Raw genomic sequence first — 16066 nt, forward strand, 5'->3', positions numbered from 1 at the left:
CCCCTGTTTTGCTCCTAAATGCACACTCTGCAGGAGCTACATGAACATAGCTGGATCTGAGGAATGGAAAAGTTGTTCCTCACCATGTGCAACAGCAAAGCCAGGCCTAATTACCACAGCCACAGGAAAATTATATAGAACATTTTTAGTAAGAAGAGAAATTAACTGCAATATCACAGCCAAATTCCAATTTAGCATCAGCAGTCCATCTGGATACACTGTCCTAAACAAATGGGTGGCTGATCCCAAACTACCACACGTGCTGTAGCTTCCCTACCCTTTTTAGTTACAGAATGAGCTGAGTAGGGAGGGACTCACAAGGATCATCAAAGTCCAGTTCCTGGCCTGCACAGGACAGCCCCAAGAATGCCCCTCTGTGCCTGAGGTTGTTGCCCAAACCCTCCTGGAGCTCTGGCAGCCTTGGGGCCGTGACCATCCCTGGGGAGCCTGTTCAGTGCCCCAGCACCCTCTGGGGGAAGAACCTTTCCCTGATATCCACCCTGCCCCTCCCCTGACACAGCTCCAGCCATTCCTGGGTCCTGTCCCTGGTCACACAGAGCAGAGATCAGGGCCTGCCCCTCCTGTTCCTCTCCTGAGGAAGCTGCAGAACTGCTGTGAGCTCTGACCTCAGTCTGCTCTTGTCCAGCTGAACAGACCAAGTGCCCTAGCTGCTTCTCATGGGGCTTCTCCTCCAGGCCCTTCACCGTCTCCAAAACTCTCCTTTGGATATTGTCTGAGAGCTTCAAATCCTTCTTATATTGTGGCTCTCAAAACTGCAGAGTCCTTCCCCTCCAAAAGAGGCACGGAGATAGACCAGCACATCGAGGCAAGCCCCTACAGAAACATCCCCTTGTTCCAGCTCCTTCTGCATGTCCAGGTGCCCCACAGTCAGCTCAGCCCTGCCTGAACAGGGCAGGCCCAACTCTGCTGCCCGTTTTTCTGCTGCCACGGCCCAGAGTGAGGCACACACACTTGCCAAGCAAACACCTCCGTTCTGACAGCTGCATTTCCACACAGCACCAGGTCCCACCAGGAGCCAGATTACCACCTAGGACAGCACAGGAAAGAGTGTCAAACAGCTTCTCTGCACAGAAACACAACAGGGAGAGACATCTGTTGCAAGAAAGCCAAACACACAGCAAGTGCAGATTTTGTTCATCATATCTCTGTGGTATTTTCACTGGTGAATGAATAAACCATCATTTACAGCAAAAGCAAGATTTCCAGTTGGAGGTTATTTACTTTCACCTCCACCACAGCAGCCCTGGCAAGCCAGGGGATGTGCAAGCCAAGCAGCAAGTGCTCGCATGCTGGGAACTGTTCAAACAGGAATAATTCAATCTTTTTGTAGTCTCACCCTGGCTAATTTGCCACAAGCTGTCTCTTTTCAGATGCTACATGAAACACGAGGAAAAAACCAAGCTGGATTAAGCTGGTCTATTTACAATCAGTTCATCTACAGAGAGTTCAGGTCAGTTCATTTTCTATGCTAAACAAATTCATTTTTTCAGCTTCACAGGGTTTAAGGAACAAAAATTTATTGCAGTAACCAAACATTGCTCACCGGACAAGCTTGCAGCGATTACTTAACTAACACAAACGATTTTCAGTGTGCGTGCAAGGAATGCATGGGATAATTCCAGGGCACTCTCTTCCACCAGCATTTTACAAGTACTTTTTAGGTAGCTATGGAGACGTTACAGCCTTTTTCATTTTGCTGTCATAACTAGACAGCTATTGATTTCTTTGCAAAATTCCTTGGAAGAGTGGGGAAGGGAGGAGGAGTTTCAAGCACCGTGAGGTCTGAGAGCAACAAGCTGAAGAAAATTTCAGAACAGATTTCAGATGGAGACATCAGCCCAGAGGCTCCTTGCAAAAGATAGCCTTGAACCTGGTCCTGCTTTGGTACTTCTGTAAAAAAGGAGGTAAACATACACACATGTCACAGGGATTGTCTTCCAACAAGCTCCAAAAGGAAAAAAATTTCCAGCTACCACTGCCATCCTCCTGCAGAAAAGGAGGCCCTCCCCAAGGCCAGGCTGTGGTTTTTCTCCAACACAAATCTCTCTGGAGGCATGGAGGGCCTCCATCCTCATAGTAATGCTGGGCTACAAGATGTTTCCCTCTCCCTCTGAGCAGGTTACATGGAAGTCTCATCCCTGACACCCCTTGCAGGTAATCAGTGCCTCCTCTCCACCCCCAGCAGGCATTACAGCATTGTGATGGACAGGATGGACAGCTCTGCATTTCACTCTCCTTCCAACAACAGCCCAAGAGCTTGATGTGAGCTCAGCACTGCTGCTCCTCAGCAGCTGATTGTGCCCAAAATGATGCCAAGAGAAATGCCTTTCACCTTACTGACTTTTTAAGAGAAATCATTCCTGCATATGCAGATTGAAGACTGCACACCATGACAAGAGGAGACACAGAGAAGTCTGAAATGTGAGATACTGACCTGGAAAACCCTGTGTCACACAGATAAGGACATGCAAATAATCATGGATTTAGGTCTCACTCAGAAACTCCCTCAGTAATGAGAACAACAGATCAGGCTCTGAACAGATACTTCCCCTTGGATAAAGCAGAAAGGAAAGCCTGTTCAACCAAAACATTTTTCTTAAATTCACCTTAGACCCAGCCACAACAATGGAACCAGAACCTGTAGAATTATCTCTACCACAAGCTGCAGGAAGTTTACCAGCACCACCCTGAAAATAAATCTCAATCTTCTCATCTCCATGCTGTGTTTACAGCCTCATGACTGCTCACCAAAAGGACACTCAAGCTCTACTGCAATGGAAAAAAACCCAGATGCTGCTGCTGCAGAACAAACCCACGACTGCTCTGTCCATCTAATGGCCATCCAGAAATGCAGCCACATCGCCACATCTTCAATGCTGCTTTTTTAACTCTTGTGAAGGCCTGGAATGGAAGAAGAATTAACCATCCCCTAAGCTCCCTAAGAAGCTGGCTGAGGACAGGCAATGCCACGGGGAAGCCCCAGGACTCACCCCATCTCGCAGCCAGCTGCTCCCAGATGTTTCCACCACCCCAACACTGCCAGCAGCATCTCAGCATTGGAGCAGAGCCACAGATCTGGTCACACCAGCTGCCAGCAGCAAGCCATGAGACTGCAGTGTCCCCACGCCATAGGGCACAGTCCCAGCCTCAGCCACTGCTGCTGGATGGCTGCATGTCCCCACCAGGGCACTGGAGAGGGAGGGGGACACATCTGCACCCCAAACCCAGCCACAGCCTCCCACTCACCCAGAGCAGGGCACACACCTCCCTAGCATCCTCCACCAACACAGGCTCCAGTCCTCCCAAGGAGAGGGGCAGGGAGTGGTGCAACTCCCCCACAGCATCCAAATTCCTGCTGCACATCCTAAAGACAGTCCAGAAAATCCAGTTCTGTCCAGCACCATCAGAGAATGCAGTGGCCCTGCCCAGCACAGGAGGTCCAACACCAGCTCCACCATGAGTGTGGAAGCCTCTGAGAAGATGCTTTTGGTTATGACCTGTTAGTTACATGTTTCACATCCAAGAGAAGATGGACACCAAGGTAAGCCACTATATGCTCCTTCTGGAGAAGAAAACAAACAGTAAACCAAATAAAAATTGTGTGATATAAAAAAAAAAAAATCCAGCCTTTCTTTATAAAAATACAAAAACTAACTTTTTGGAACCAATTTAAGCTCAGGCAAGAAATATAAATATGCATTTCTGAACTTTCCCCTGTGATGATTCCTTTACAAACATAACAAATTAAAAGTGCTCTCACAAATTAAACCAGCTTTGGTTAAGTGGAGGGGAAAAAAATGCTGATGGCCCTAAGATCCAACTGACAAGCCTTTTCAAGTCTGCTCTGATGCAAAACCAACTCCCCAGGGATTTAAATTAAGAGTAAAGAAATATTTTCCTTGGCTTAATCCTGGTTTGGAAGCAGGACAGAGGATACTACAACAAAGCCAGCACTTGAATCAATCAGGAGCCACCCAGCTGCCACAAGCTTTTCCTGGAGACCAGCTGCTCAACACAACCCCCTCTTCTTCAGCAAGACCCTTGCTCCACTGTACCAACAGCTGTGGGCAGCAGTGGGGAACACTCAGTGTGCCCTGGCTGCTCCAACCTCCTCCCTCCCTCTCTGCAGGCCACTAATGCCATGACACTGCCTAAGATGCACATCCAGGTCCAGGAGAACAGACATTTGAACGTGGACCTTCAGGGAAGTCACTAAGGATGGCTGCCTCAGCCTCCAGCTGCAATGTGGGGGTTCCCCCTCACAGCACAGAGGTCCCCAGGGTGCAGATCACACAAGGGATTTGTCAGCTGTGGGATGGAGCACCTTGCTTTTCCTGGGGAGGATAAAATGTCTGTCTGGTTCTTCCAAAGGAAGCTCTGTGTACCATCCCTCCCCCACCCCTGAACAAAAGTCTTCCAGAGATGCTTCCAGTGCATGAGGGAGAGCAAAAAGGATGAGCATCAAGGCCATCAAACCACCACCTCCCACACGTTTTTCAGCTTGGAATGCAGGTTCCAGCACCAGGAATGTTCCTTGTTCCCACACAGCCACAGCCTCACCCACACCCCAACCCCTGCCTGCCCCAGCATCCTGCACACAGCAGCTCTCAGAGACAGTACACTCCCCCCTGAGGCTGGGGATGGACATAGATGAATCCACCCTACTTTTAGCACAGGTCTAAAACCTAAACCAGGAGAGCAGAGGAGATGGATGCTTCAAGACACGAGAAATGTTCCAAAATCATGCAAAACACAACCACACAGCTGACATCTATGGATACCTGCTCACCCTCACACTGAGAATATCCCAAGGCATTTACTCCCTTCCCCGTCTCCACAGCACTTCTACCATAGGAGCAGCCCACCTGAAACAAGCCTGAGAACAGACTCTGACAGTCTCCATATGGCCAGAGGGATTTTTACCAACCCATGGCAGCTGTGTAAGGACATGGCAAAGCTGCACAGAACCCAAGATCACAAGGGCTACAACCACGTGAGATCATAACTATTTTTGGAAACACACCCACAGCTCAGGGTGTTTTCACAAAAAAGGTACTCTTCTCACCTGCTCTTCAAGACAGACATTAATTAGCAGCACTACACTCTGCAGAACCTTAATTTGATCCTACAGACATCTTCACACGCCAACCTCACAACACGCAAAAACATGGAGACCAGCCTCCAAACAGGATGGAGGTGCTTCTCTCCATCCTTTATACTCTACATGACCTGGGCTAGTCCAAATAGCTAATTTCCTTCAACAACACTCACACCTTTCACATGTTTCACAAAGGCTGTATTTCTGTCAAAACTTCTTACCTGACTGTAGCCAGTGAGTACACACACCCTTTAGGGAGCATGTGAAGTCAAGATTCAGCAACACAGCCTCTCTGGATTACTCTCAGCTCTTTGGACAGACTCAGCCCATGAAACACAAAGCTGGGAGAGAAGCCCCATGGCCACGCCTGCTGACAGAGCAGATGGACAGCTGTGTGCACAGCTGCCTCAGCACCCAGGAAAGTAACTGCCCTCCCTCATCCCCTAAACACAGCCCGGTGCTGGTTGGGTAAATGCACGTGTGTTCTTGTTTCTGTCCTCCATAACACAGCACAACAAGGGAAAGATCTGAGAATGAGGAGGTTGGGGGATTGGTTGTTCCACAGTTTGTACACTTTTACAGTTATTTTACAGTTATTTTTCTGTTACCAACCATAAACTGTGTGTGTTGTATCTCCTTCACAACCACTGCAGTGCCCATGAAATATGTGGGGTAAATTCTACACTGACAAATAAAATGTACCCTGTTTTTCCCTATGCTTTTGCTTCAGAACTGATCAGTCTGAGACAAGGCAGGGAAGACCAGACCATTACACTTTCCTCTTATTTTGATGTGTCTGTAACAAAGCAAGAAAGCAAAGTTCTTCTCCCAAATCCATCACGTTTGGAGCCACGAGAACTGTTGGATTTCAAAGATGCTGGTTCACACTAGTGGTTATCAGATTTTTCCCATCTGTGACACAATTTGACAGCTGCCTGGCAGCACAGAGTTCTCCACTTGGGAGTTCAGATGCTGCAGCAGACGGCTCCAGTCTCAGCCTTCAGTTCTCCACTAATATTTAGGGGAAAGCCCATAAAGAGAGATGCCAGTGCAAACTCACTTTTGCATCAGCACACCTGACCACAGAGCCTTTTGTGCACAGGTACCATTTGGCAAGGGGATTTTATTCCTGCAAGAGTTACAACACTGTGCCTGCTGGAACAGGGATTGCCATCAAAATGTAAGCCAAGGGCTGCCCAAAGTCACTGGGTTTGTTATTTTTATCTCCTCTCAAACACCACAAGCCAAAGACTGAAGTGGCCTCTGGTGCTGTTCCTCGACAAAACTCGCATTGCTTAATGAAGGAGAGGCACAGAAGGGAACAGGAGCATCCTCACCTCACCACAAACAATTCCCCCCAGCCAGCAGCTCTGGGGAGGAGCTCTCCGCAGAGGTATCAGCTCTGTCAGCACAAAGGGATCAAGCACTCCACAGCAGGAACTCACAGCACTCACAGCCAGCAGATACATTGGTTTGGCAAGGCTGGATTACACAGCCAAACATTTCCCAAGTTCTCCACCTGCCTCCCTTGTTGGAATGCTCCAGGCTGGGGCAGTAGCTGCAAAGTGCCCAGCAGAAAGGACCTGGAGGTGCTGGTCAACAGCAGCTGAACCTCCTTCAGAACCTGCCCAGGTGTGCGAGAAGGCCAATGGCTGCTGGGCCGGGCCAGCAATGGTGTGGCCAGCAGGAGCAGGGCAGTGACTGTGCCCCTGCCACATGTGGGCACTGGGGAGGCCTCACCCCAAGGGCTGTGTCCAGTGCTGGGCCTGGCACTGCAGGATGGACACTGAGGGGCCGGAGCGTGTCCAGAGGGGGGAACGGAGCTGGGCAAGGGGCTGGAGCACAAGTCTGATGAAGGGAAGCCAAGGGAGCTGGGAAGAGGGCTCAGCCTGGAGAAAAGGAAGCCTGGGGAGATCTTCTGGCTCTCTACACCTCCCTGACAGGAGGAGGCAGCCAGAGGAAGTCAGGCTCTGTTCCCAGGGAACAAGGGACAGGACAAGAAGAACGGCCTCAAGCTGTGCTGGGAAGAGTCAGGTTGGACATCAGCAGGAATTTCTTCATGGAAAGTATGGTCAGGCATGAAGGGGCTGCCCAGGAAGGTTTGGAGTCCCCATCCATAGAGGTGTCCAAGCAAGGGCTGGATGTGGCACTCAGTACTCTGGGCTGGATGACAAGGTGGGGATTGGTCAAAGGTTGGGCTCATTGACCTGGGAGGTCTTTTCCAACCTAACAAATGCTGGCATTCTGTGATTAATGATAAAGATGACCCAGGCAGGGCAGCAAACAGAAAGGCTTTGGCTACAATGGGCTGCAAATCTTGTATCTAAATATAGTTCCACTGAGGAAAGAAATCAGCTTTTTACACAATTGGTTTACTTTAGCCTTTTAACAGAAACAGAAGGCCAGCCAATGGAAAAGGGAGAAAGCTTTAACCCAGCACACGTTCCTCATGTACGGCAGGAGTCACAGAGGAACAAAGTGCTCTGGAAGCTAAAGGGCACCAGGAAATTCTATGTGCCCATAGCAAGACCAATACACAGCCTGAGCAAGCCACTGTGAATCCAGTGTGATGACTGAACTATTAACTGAAAATTCCATCCTTTAAGCACAAATAAAGTACTGTTTTGGCAGCAAGCACTACTAGAAAAGTAACAAACAGCCACTGTCTTCAGTATGAGCTGAGTCAATACACAGGTCAATTTGTGAGAGAGAGGAGGGGGAATAAAAAGGAGAGAATATAAAAATGCATCACTCCCTACATCTCAAGGTATGTTCCCAGCTAAGCATCCTCCCTAGGGAGAGAAAGATCCAAAGCAAAGATCCCACCAGAGACCTACTGAGAGATGTCAGGACTTACCGTGATCTCTGCTAAAGTCACTTCAAAATGGAAACACACAACAAGTGCAGATATCAAACACATGGCAAGAGCAACACTGACCTTTAAGAGGACCAAGTTTTCATTCTGGATTAGATGCTAACTTTTCCAAACACAGAGAAAGAGATGTAATCTCTGGGGAATAGCACAAAGCTTCTTCTGTGTGATGCAAAGGTTAATGCTTGCAAGCCAGACATATCCAAAGGGCTACCTGTGATTTCTAAAGCTGTCATTAAATAATCACCCTGTCTTCACTCAGCCAGGATGGGAATTTATAGTAAATGTTAAATAAACATGTGGGCATAAACACCAGCAGTAAGCATGAGGCAAGGAAACAGTAGTTCACCTCTCCTGGGCTGGATTCAAAAGCAAAGTCACTAATGGGATGACTAATGAGATCTCACAATTACTGATGGGGGAAGGGGTTCACTATTCAGCCTAAGTACAGGAAGGTATTAAGTAGTTTTACTTATGAAGGTATTAAGTGGTTTTATGTATCCTTAATGCACAGCTGCATGCACACCTTCCACTCAAGAGGACTGAACACAACAAAACTTGCCTGAACCTTCCAATAAACCCATTCCTTGCTTCTGTAACTTTAGAGATGTGGTTTGGCCTGGCAGAAATGGGTCAGTTCATAATTGCACTCTTGAAAGCAGCCACAAAACTTCAGTTTTGCTTTGAAACCTTGACAATCACCAAGGTGAGTACAAGAAGAAGCTCAGATACACCAACCTAACCTGCACATCACCATTTAGCAGCTGAGGCAAAAGTTACCAGCACCTCCTTAAGGAAGGGCATGCAAATTCAACAGTGGGACACGGGCTTTACTGACCACCCCTAACACCACAGGGTGTTTTATCACCCACCTAAATCCTGCCTAATGTTTGGCCCCTACTTTCTCTGTTAAAAACTACTGCAAAACAGCAGACTGCCCAGTCAGAGGCATTTGGGGGTTTTGCACTCCTTTTGAACCACCTCAGGAGTCAGGGATGTGTTTTTGGAACATGTGTCCCAGATATGGGATCTGGGCCCCTCTCCATGTTCCCTCCACCTTCCCAGAAAAAAGCACACAAAGCACAACAAAGAAAATCAGTCAGTTCCTCCAAGGAGTTCCCAACAACTCCCCCGTGCTCAGCCAGCCAAAGGCCCGGTTTGATGCAATGGCAGCAATAAGAAAGTGACTAAACCTTCGCTGGTTTCAAAGCTCTTCAGGGGAAGGATTTCCACTTCCTTGAAAGCGTTCCTTCACGTGATGAGAGAAACATCAGAGAAGCCCCACTCGGATGGATTAAGGAGACCAAGCCTCCTGAAGGACACTGCACCGAGCACCTCCTCACTCACAGGCCTGCCTGTCCTCAGGCCACCCTGAGCTGGCCAGTGAGCAGGGACCAGACTTTGTCCTGCTCATGCAGGGACCAATGGGACCGGCCAGGCCGGCAGCACCACCTGGGAACCTCAGTCTCCTGGGAATGGCTGTCATTTCAGGAATGTTAACAATTACCCTCCTGTGGCCACGGGTCACAGGCAAAGCCTCCCTGGGCACCTGCACAGACATTTCCAGCGGCTCCCCTCTCCTTCCTGCAGCGTGTGTCACACTGCCCTGACAGCACAACCCAGAAAGGAAACCGGACTTGCATCTAAGGAGGCAAAAAAGGTGAAATTCACCACGGTTCCTGCCCCCTGGGACAGCCCTGGCTTCAAGGTGCTCCACCCTGAGTGTCAGGGACAAGCAGAGCCTGGATCGGCTGCAGACACAAGTGCACAGTACAAAGCAACTTCAACATCCCTCAGCACAACTCTTACACCCAGAGGCAGCAAATGGATGGAATCCCAGGGCTCAGGGCAGGAGATGGGTTGCTGAAAAGGGAATCTGCTCCTCAGGGCCCCCCTCATAGCCAGGCAAACAGGTGGGGCTCCCGCTGCCTTCGGGAGGAGAGAAACACCAATCTCACCCTCCTGCCATGGGAACATCAATCCTCATGTGAGCACCACAGCACAGCTCTGACAGTCACTGTCACTGCCAGCAGCTGATCTCTGATACAGCTTTTCACGAAGCTGTGCTAAATCCAAAACTCCACTGGGATGGGTACTAAGCTAAAGTAGGGAGTGCTCTGGCTCTTTATTTCTCAGTGAGCTGAAATCAGAAGGCCGGAATCTTTGTTGCACTTGGAACAGAGAGTTGAAGCAGATTTCTGCTTCCCTACTTTCCAGAACACTTCCCAAACCACCCTGCCATGCTGCCTCACTGAGAGCACCAGTTCTACTTAAACCTCTGCCTACATCCTTCACAAATGTAAATCCTCAACATACAGCTGCTCCCTTTAACAGAGGCAATAAATGCCGAGCTGACACTTTGGGACATCTTCATCCCCAGAGCTCCACGGTGTAAGCATGGAGAATATTCCCACTCCGTGACCCATTTCTGCTGTTTACTTTTTGGAATGCAGCGACTCCTGTATTGCTCAACGTGCTGCCGGTGCAATCGCACAGAGCCGACACACGGCGCTGCTGGCAGCGGCTGTGCCCGGGCCGCAGTGAGGAGAGGAGAGCCTGCAGAGCCTCGGAAGGCTCGGCACAGCCAAGCCCAGCCTGGAACTCCTCCTTGTGCTCCTCACTCACACAGGGAGCACACACGTGTTACAGCACAGCCAAGCGTCCAGCAGCACAGCTTCCCTCCCCCCCAGGAACAGCCACGGAGGTGCAAAGCAGCTTTTTACAGCTCCAGCTGCACCAGCACGGTGCGAGCGAGCACAGCGATTTCAGCCGGGCGAAGTCACGGCTCGAACAGAAACAGACCTCGAAAAAATAATTACAGGATGTAAGAACCCCAGGCCTTAAATCAAACCACATTTGTTAGCTCTAGATAAAACTCATAACTGCACTTTCACAGCGCCAGTGCGTGAAGCGTCCTACTAGAGCCTGAAAAGATTAAACCGGAGAACGCCAACCTCTCCCCAAAACTTCCCCAAAAGTTCCGTCAGGTCCGGCACAGAAACAAGGCACAGAAGGTCGGGAGCCCTGAAAGCACTGGGAGGCGGCGGGGGGACAGGGACACGCAGGGGGGACCACGGGCACACAGGCGGAGCAGGAGGCTGGGACACAGCACGGGGACAGGGACATGGAGCGGGGACAGAGACCGGCGGGATGTGGCGGGGCACGGGGACAGGGACACGAGGCGGGGACAGAGGCTGGCGGGATGTGGCGGGGCACGGGGACAGGGACACGGAGCGGGGACAGAGGCTGGCGGGATGTGGCGGCGCTGCCCCCTCGCTGTTCCCCGCCCCGGGCACACGCGGCGCTCCCGTCCCCGGGCCCGGGGCGGCTCCGGCCCCGCTGCCGGGGCCCCGGGCCTTGGCGGCGGCAGAGGAGGAGCCGCCGGGGCAGGGCACGGCGGGGCTCATCCCGCCGGGACACCAAGTTGCCGCCGTCGGCTCCGAGCGGTCTCGGAGCGGGTCCCGCGAACTTCCCTTACCTGCGGCCGAACCGCGCAGAGCCCTCCGGGGCGGCCGCGCCTCCGCCGGCTCCGGGCAGCCCCCGCCGCCGTCCCGCCCGCGCCGCTCCGCTCGGTGCCCGCCCCGCTCCGCCCCGCTCCGCCCGCGGCCCCGGGACCGGCCCCGAGCCGCCGCTCTGCCCCGCCCGGCCGAGGCACCGCCCGCCGCCGCTGCCGGGGCCGGCCATGAGGGAGCCGGCGTGGGGTGGTGCGAGCGGCCGAGTTCCCAGTGCCCCTCACGGGTAATCGCTGAGGCTGGAAGGGATCTCAGAGATCACGGAGCGCAGCCCGTGACCGAACAGCGCGGCGCGAACCTCACCCTGGCACCAAGCGACACGTCCAGGCTTAGAACAGCCCCAGGAACCGCGACTCCGCCACCTCCCTGGGAGCAGCCCAGGGTGCTCTGCCCCGGACTCGGCCTTCCCTGCCCACCTCGGGATCCCGACGGATGTCCCCGAGTGTCTGCTGTGCTGGAGCGGCCCGAGATGCCCCGAATCGCTCCTCGGCAAGGGAAGGGGTCCGGCCGCGGCCCCCGAGCAGCGATCCCGGTGCTGCAGGAGGCAGCACCCAGTGACACCCTGGTTCAATCTGCAGTGCACCCATGCCAGCGCTTTGCCTCAGTGCTGAGCATAAACGTGGGGCAGGTTTTAATGCACTGATCCTCGCTACATTTGCACAAGCGTTAGTTACACTCTCATTTCTACCGTGTAAGGGATTCAGTGCGCTCCAGCAGCACCCACGCCAAAAACCAGCCTCGGCTTTACCAGCTCCATGGCAGAAAGGCCTGAGATGCTGCTCTTTCAGGAGTGCAGTTTTACAAGTATCAGACCAAGGGGTTCAGCCAACTAACTCTCAGTTTTGTTTGGAGTTGACTCAAAGTTCTTTCTCCCATCCCTTCTCCAAGAGCTGGGTTAGAGAAAACTTTTCATGTTTTGTTCATGGGATAGACAATTTGCTTATGCTCTGTTTCTGACCATAACATGCAAAGTGGAAGTTTACATTCAAAATGGGAAAAGTATTGGTGACATGTTGAAAGCAAACATTTTGAATTCCTAGCAAAAGTGGGAAGGTATCATTTGCTTTTTAAGCACAGTTTGCAAAGAGGACAAGTTGATCCAAACCACTTTTTTTTTTTTCTGGCAAGTTACCAGCCTGTCACGTTGTCCATACAGCTCCAGTGTGTTTCAGGTTAAACAGCAGGACTAAGTTTCAGACCATGAGAAAAGAAAGGCAATTTTAAAATTGCCTACCTGGGTTTCTTTGGTATCTTCTATTTTTAGTACCTCTGTTTCAAAACTTTGATGCCTACCTATGGTTCTGATGCTCTACAGCTGGTCTTTTTGCCAATTTTCCTCAAATTTTCATCAGTTCTCCAGCAAATGTTACCAGTTTGCTGTCAGCTGATGGGTGAGTGCTGATCACACTCCAGGTCACACCAGGCTGAATCACAGGGATCCCACTCCAGCACTCCATCCTTCCTGAAATGGCTGGGCTTGGACTTGCCCAAGAACAAACACTCAGAACAAATACCCACTATTCTTCAGCCTTTGTTTTTGAACTGAATTTCTTGTTGATTGTGTTTTTTGTGCTTTTAATTTTTAATTCAGAAAGTGAAGATTTTTATTAAAAAACCTAATGCAGAAGGGCTTCATTTGTCAGGATGGCATGAGAGAGATCTGTCTGAAAACAAATCTCGGCAGACAGAACATTTCAAACAACTGTTTGGATTCTTTCATCAAAGAAAATACCTTTGCAAGTTAAGACAAATCTCTGATAAGGCTTTCTGGTGTGCTGATCTCTCATCTCCCAGAACAGCGTAGCCCTTTTTGCTCCAGGCTGGTTTGCAAGGAATGGTTGATTTTCTCCACCTTTGTGAAAATGCAGCAACCTCTGAGAAGGCAAACAACGTGCTGGTCCCTCCTGTGAAGGCTTGGGGATGTTACAAGGAGTAAGAGCATTTTCCAGCATTGTTCATTCCATGAGGAGGTGAAGGAAAAGAGCTTTTCCCTCACTTTGCACTGGGAGCACGCACCGTCTCCGTGGTTACAAATCAATAAATGGCATTAAGCCCAGTATTTCAAGAGCTGTCAGAGGCATTTTGAAGGAGCAGTGTGCACTTTGTGACAGGATTTTCTTTGGGCAGTACATCCCATCTCCCACACACTCACAGCGTGGTACAGCCAGCAGTAGTGTCCTAGTGCAGTTCATTTTCAGGATCAGTGGCGTGAGCAGATGAGCTCCAAGATCCCTGTCACAAAGCAGGTGATTTTAAGAAAAAACTCTTCCCTTTTCAGGGCCAGGTGAGGCCCTGGCACAGGGTGCCCAGAGAAGCTGTGGGTGCCCCATCCCTGGCAGTGGATGGGGCTCTGAGCAAGCTGGGATAGTGGAAGGTGTCCCTGCCCATGGCAGGGGCTGGGAACTGGATGATCCTCGAGGTCCCTTCCAACCCAACCCATGCTACAATTCTGTGATTCTGTCAGTGCTAGCTCGCAAGGAAGGCACTGAAACACAATAACATGCCATGTACATTACAGCCAGTTCTTAAGAACTTCTTGTAAATAAATTCATCACTTTGTTGGGCCCCAAAGGTTTTCCTTTAGATCAAACCAGTTCCCCAAAAGGCAATAGCTGAAAGAGCTGAGAGATCTCCTTCCCAAAGAACAGTGGTTTCCCACCCAGGCTGTGCACGGCTTTCGCTTCAGGACAGCTCACAAAGTGAACTCAGTGACTCCCTCTCTTTATTTCCAGCCAAGTATTAACCCCGCAGCAGAGCCAGGGTGTTTTCAGGTCAGGGCTCCACCACTGACTCTCCTGGCACAGTTGTGTCAGTCAGGGCTGTGATAAGATCCTCTGAAGGCAGAGTAGTGCCAGAAAAGCACCTTGTGCAGATGGAGGTATAAGCAGAGAAAATGGTGCTTTTGTCCTGGGAGCTTCTTTCACATGAGGGAGCTGGAATTCACTCTCTCAGCAGCAGCAGCACAGTTTTATTGTTACAAGCCATTACCTTGAAAATATTTGCTCTTCTGACCAGCTATTGTAGCTGGGCTGTCAAAGCTGTCCTGGTTTTCACCTGCCTGAAGTATCCTGATTGTTAAATACCCTACAAAGCAAACTGTTTTGGCCTTGAGCTTCAGTGTGACACCATGTTCAGTCCTGGGACAAAGCACTGCACAAACGATTTCTAGCTGTCAAATCCATAACTGAACCTTTCTCCTTGTGTTTAAATTCCTCTCCAATCCCTTCCTAAAAAGGACAGGAGAGATTCAGTGCCCAAAGGATTCATAATCCAGAGCAGCTGAGTACAAAATGCTCCCAAACTGTACCCCTGAAACAGTCAAACTTCTGACCTTGGCTGTCCCATCCCTGGCTCTTCCCACAGTGCTTGAAAACACGAGGAAAAGCCCTGCACAGTGAGCCTGCTGCTGAACTGATGGAAGAGATGCTGTCCTGCCTTGGCTCTGCTGCACTTTCTGGTCTAAAGTTTCTCTGTCCTGAAGTTTCTGGTTCCACCCCCCCAAGAAGCAGAAGGTTGTTTAGGAAGTGACCAATCTGCCCCAGGGCATGGGACTGTTTTGGGTACCCAGTTTCAGATGATCAGTTTTGTGTATTTGATCTGGAACCTTGTGTAATTAACCCCTGAAAATCAAGAAAAAGCAAACTCCAGTTCCTTTTCCAGTGGACAAGGAAACTTCCATAAAATTTCACATACTCATGTAATTAACTTCAGAAACCTCTCCAGCATGAACCTCAGAGATGTGTCAGTGTGGACGTGGAAATCACAAAGAGCAGTGTTACAAATCAGAAGATGCTGCATATTTTATGTAAAATGTGAGCAGAAGAAAACCTCCTGACATGAGCAGGAATCACATCAGGCTCAGCTGGAGGAATCCATACCATGGCAATAGCACAACTGCTTGAAAAGATTGGGTGTTCCAGACCATTGTCTTCCCATTACTCTGAATCATTGCTGTCATCAAAAGCAGGACAGGAAAGGTTATGCTTTGAGAAAGTTTTACATTCCTAAATTTCTGTAGGCCTACCAAACTTTTTTTTTCCTCTCCCTGGAGGTCTCCCACTCACTAATTTAGGTATAAGTGCACTTTAACTGGGCTGAAATCCTCATTGGTTCACATACCTGTACTTGTTACAGCATTCTCTCCATTTCAGTATCAGCAGATAATTGTTGCTTACACTCAGGAGAGGATTTCTGGTATAGTCAGTGCTCGATGGAGCTGAAGAGAAACCCTTTGGGTACTCAAAGTGTTTAACTTCAAACACAGGACAAAATGTTCAGCAAAGAAGTCAGGAATTGGCATAGAGGTGCCAGCAATAACTTTTCCTGGTAGCCCCCACACTGGAATGTCCCAGATAAGCACCTCTCCACTGCAATGCACACACGTGGCTGGCACAGCAAGGCACGTACCCGAGTCTGTGAAGCACAGCAAAGTGTTATCAGAGCAAAGCAGGCGTGCTGGATGCAGCAGGACACAACAGAAACTCCCTTTGTAGCATCTGCCTAATCTGGAGGAGACCTTCCTTCTAGCCACAGCCAAACTCATCCCTTGCACAACGCACACTG

At 50.2% G+C, this 16066-nt stretch overlaps 1 protein-coding gene across 7 annotated transcripts in view; it reads right to left on the minus strand.

Annotated features, from left to right (window-relative positions):
* PPFIBP1 (PPFIA binding protein 1) overlaps positions 1–11562 on the minus strand; it is a 102088-nt gene extending 90526 nt beyond the window's left edge. For all 7 annotated transcript variants that reach the window (XM_058806069.1, XM_058806066.1, XM_058806067.1 and 4 more), the window contains exon 1: positions 11470–11562. The gene's annotated coding sequence lies outside the window, so the exon portion shown is untranslated. The remainder of the gene's footprint in view (positions 1–11469) is intronic.
* Between the last annotated feature and the right edge of the window lie 4504 nt (positions 11563–16066).

The sequence above is a fragment of the Ammospiza caudacuta genome, chromosome 5, assembly GCF_027887145.1.
Source record: "Ammospiza caudacuta isolate bAmmCau1 chromosome 5, bAmmCau1.pri, whole genome shotgun sequence".
Lineage (NCBI taxonomy): Eukaryota > Metazoa > Chordata > Aves > Passeriformes > Passerellidae > Ammospiza > Ammospiza caudacuta.